At 41.2% G+C, this 3,992-nt stretch overlaps 1 pseudogene; it reads left to right on the top strand.

Moving 5' to 3' along the window:
• The first annotated feature begins 11 nt into the window (after positions 1-11).
• On the top strand, positions 12-3,572 carry LOC114026493 (annotated as a pseudogene).
• The last annotated feature ends 420 nt before the right edge of the window (positions 3,573-3,992 follow it).

The following is a 3,992-nucleotide window of genomic DNA, read 5'->3' on the forward strand; positions in this document are numbered from 1 at the left end:
AGAAGGAGGCGATGATGGCGGGCGAGCGCCTGTTACTGGGGGATGACTTCCTGTCTCCGCCGACGCCTCCGCCGCTGCCTCCGCCGCTACCGCTGCAGCCGCCGCCAATACCCTCCCCGCCACCGCCGCTGCCTCCGTCTCCTTCTCCACCGCTGCCAGAGCTCGAACCCGAACCCAAGCCTGAGCCTGAACCCGACCCGGAGCCGGAGCCGGAGCCCGAGCCCAAGCCCAAGCCCAAGACCAAGCCCGAGCTCGACCCGGAGCAGAAGCTTGAGGAGTCTGTGGCTCAATGGCGCTACAGCCACGAGAGCGACCGGCAGTGGAGGCTGCGGCGCGAATTCATCTGCCGGCACCTGCACAGCTACACCGGCCCTGGGGCGATTGAAAAGCTGCTGTCCTTGTCCACCGCCTGGACGAACCACATCTTCCTGGGCTGTAAGTATGGCCCACAGTTGATGGAGAAAATCCTCCAGATGGCGGAAGGCATCCAAATCGGGGAGATGCCTTCCTTCAAATTGGTGGTGCCCCAGCCCCCTAAAGTGCAGAAGCGGCCCCTCTCTCCACATGCTGTCCCGAGCCCTCCCAAAAAGAAAGCACCCCCTAGATTCCTGGTGAGACCTCGGTTTGAGCCTGTCCATTTTGTTGCTAGTAGTAAGGAAGAGGAGAGAAAGAAAGATCCCACAGACTCGAGAAATGAGTGGGGAGATCCACAAGTTGACTCTATCAAATGGCCAGTAGACAGTCTCAAAAGTTATGTACGGGACAGATTCCGTGCCAGATTTGGAAAGACTCTATTTTCTCAAACTAGATTCTCTTTTGTAGAGAGGAAACCTACAACGAGCAGAACATTCACAAACTGTGGGGACCCTGCCACAAATAGCTCATGTTCTCAGTCAGTTGCTGAACCTTCCTCTGCAGCAACATTTCCACACTTAATTTTAGCTACAAAGCAAAGTTTTATTGAAAGACTTTCTGGAGCTGTCCAGAGAAACCTTCCTAAGAAAGAGATGTCTCATAGATCTGAGAAAAGTAGCTATACATTTATATTATCTCGTTGCTTCCAGGCCTGTAAGACAAATCCTGAGTATATATACGCGTCTTTAAAAGAAATTGCTCCTTCTGATATCCCCAGAAGTAAGAAATTCCTGACTGATGGCTATGCCTGTGAAGTTAGGTGCCAGAGTGTCTATTTGACTACAGGTTATGCTGGCAGCAAGAATGGATCTAGGGATCGAGCTACAGAGCAGGCTGTAAAACTTTTACAAAAACCTGTTGAAGTTAGAGTTGTTAAAAGGAAATTCAAACACACTTATCATGATGACTTAGTGGTATTTCCAGCTGGCTTATCTTCATATGATTTTCCTCCAGCCCTGAGGGTCCCAGAAGACTTTCTCTCCATCAGGAATGAATTTGGGCAGTTACACTCCAATTCTGCTTATTCCCTTTCCAAACGCTGGAATAATTTTGTCCTCATAGAAAATGCAAGTGATTCTATTGGTGTCCTTAATAAGTCTGCTTCCTTCAACAGAATGTCAATTGAATACAAATATGATATCATGCCAAATAATTCATGGCGCTGTCAAGTGTTTTTGGAAGGCCAATGCTTAGCTGAAGGTTATGGAAGTAAAAAAACAAGTAAATATGCAGCTGCTGATGAGGCGCTGAATATTCTGCAAAAAATGAAATCCAACATTGCAGCTACACAAGTTCAACCAGTAAGCTATTCTACTAAGGAATGTGGAAAGAGGAAAGATTTAAGGGACCGAGTAGTTTATGGGAATTCCTCAAATCCAGTATGCACACTAAATGATACAACTCAATTCAACAAAATGACTGTTGAGTATGTGTTTGAAAAGCTGACTGTCCTTCAGTGGAAATGTAAGGTGATGCTGGAGAAAGAATTAATTACAGAAGCAGTTGGGATAAAGAGGGGTGTCAAGCATGAGACTGTAGAAGAAGTTGTCAAAATCCTTAAAAAGACTAGGCCAACTGCCTTTAACAACCTGAAGAGAGGTACCATTGAAGATATGATCACAAGAAATGAAATTCGGGGGCGCTCAGGAGATGATGGTTATCAACAGGAGATCAAAGAGGACAATATTGGAAATCAGCTTTTGAGAAAAATGGGCTGGATGGGTGGAGGTTTAGGGAAATGTGGTGAGGGCATCTGTGAGCCAATCTCAGTCAAAGAGCAGCATAAACGAGAAGGTCTGGGGCTTGATGTGGAGAAACCAAATAAACTTTACAAGAGATACATTGACCAGATCATCAAAAACTATGCCCATTCAGAGAGCCACACAGACCTGGTTTTCTCAACAGAATTTACCAGTGATGAACGAAAGCAGATACATCAGATTGCTCAGAAGTATGGCCTTAAGAGTAAATCTCATGGAATGGGGCACGATAGATATTTGGTGGTTGGTAGAAAAAAGCGTAAAGAAGACTTACTAGATCAAACAAAACAAGAAGGCCAAGTTGGACATTATGACTTGCTTATACCTCAAGGAAATTGAGGCCAGAAATGTTTGCTGTGTGAATGCTTAATTAGATTTTTTTTTGAAATATTAATTGAAGAAAGAAATGCTGCATTTTCTGGTTGCAGGAGATACTCATTTTGAAATGTTTTTTTTGCTCATTTCATGAAATGCTTTCTTAGGAGAAATTGAAACCTAAAGAGCTTCATGTAATTGTACTAGCATAACCCTGAAGACAAAATAGTGCTATTATTGTGTCTTGATATTACTGGTTCTTTCAGATGTTAATAATTTGTAATAAAAACACGTCCAAAAGGAAAGAATTGCTGCCATTTAAAATGGTTCCCATCTTGCCATTGGAAAAGAAATTTGCATTTTTTTCCCAAAAGCAAAAGAAATTGATGAAAATATAGAAAGCTGGTGTTAACTGCAATAAAAGTATTTTGATTTCTGGAATTTCCCAAAATGCCATATCATTTTGTATTTTATCTCTTTTAATTTGTGTGAAACTAGTTATTCTAGAATGTTAGAGTAAATTGTCTATAATGTATGTATAAAATGTCCTTACAAGATAAGCAGTATGATACTTTCTTAAAGTTGTTTTAGTGTTTTGACATTATAATCGCTACCATATGCTTTCCAGGATGATGGGAGTGAGTTGTTGTATGTTAAATCCATTCGGGTTCCAAATAAGTTAAGGTCTTTGGCCATTGACAATGTTGCTTGATGAGACTGATTGATGGAAACAGTGGAAGAACTTTTAAAATTCTTGAAATCAGACAAGTGAAAGCTTAAATTACTTGTATTTGTCACCTTAGAGAATGTCATAGCATTTTTCCATTGTAACTTTCAGAGTGTTTGGATGTGTGGGACATCTAAGGCAACCACAACTGTGTCACAGTGTTGTGTAGTGCTGAAGACAGTTATACTTGGTGCTTTGCTTCAAAGGACAGTTGACTCATCCCTCAAAAAGCTTACTAAATGTTAAAGAAAAATTTTGTACCATATTAACAGCTTTTATTTTTCATGTATTTCTGAAGTAATATGTTTTCTGGAATGTAAAACCAATATTAATGAAACAAGTGCTCTTTTGAATAAAAGGGGGCAAAGATGAAAATAAAATGGCTTGTGCTTTACTGGGCAGCAGAATAGCAATTCACATTTTCTCTCTGAAGTAGTGAAATTGTTAGACACAAATACTTTAACACTTGTTAAACATCATGTATGACAGTTAATTTTAAATTCCTGTCATGACATCTTGACCAATAGACTGGTACAGCTTGGTCAGTGTTAGTACAAATATAGTGTCCGGGACAAAGGAAGTGATTACTCCACTGTCCATTGCCTTCGTGTTATTTTAAATTTCACATGGTACCTTTTTAAAAGACTGACAAACCAGGGACTCCCTAGGGTAGTTTTGAAATAGTCTTTAAGTTTCAGTTGAAAGAACTAAAATTCCTTATTTGGGGGGTGGGAGGGTAGGAAGACTTAGGTTAATAGCTTCCAAAAGGCTTTTGA

This window comes from Vombatus ursinus, unplaced genomic scaffold, assembly GCF_900497805.2.
Source record: "Vombatus ursinus unplaced genomic scaffold, bare-nosed wombat genome assembly UNPS02014840.1, whole genome shotgun sequence".
In the NCBI taxonomy this organism is placed as follows: Eukaryota; Metazoa; Chordata; class Mammalia; order Diprotodontia; family Vombatidae; genus Vombatus; species Vombatus ursinus.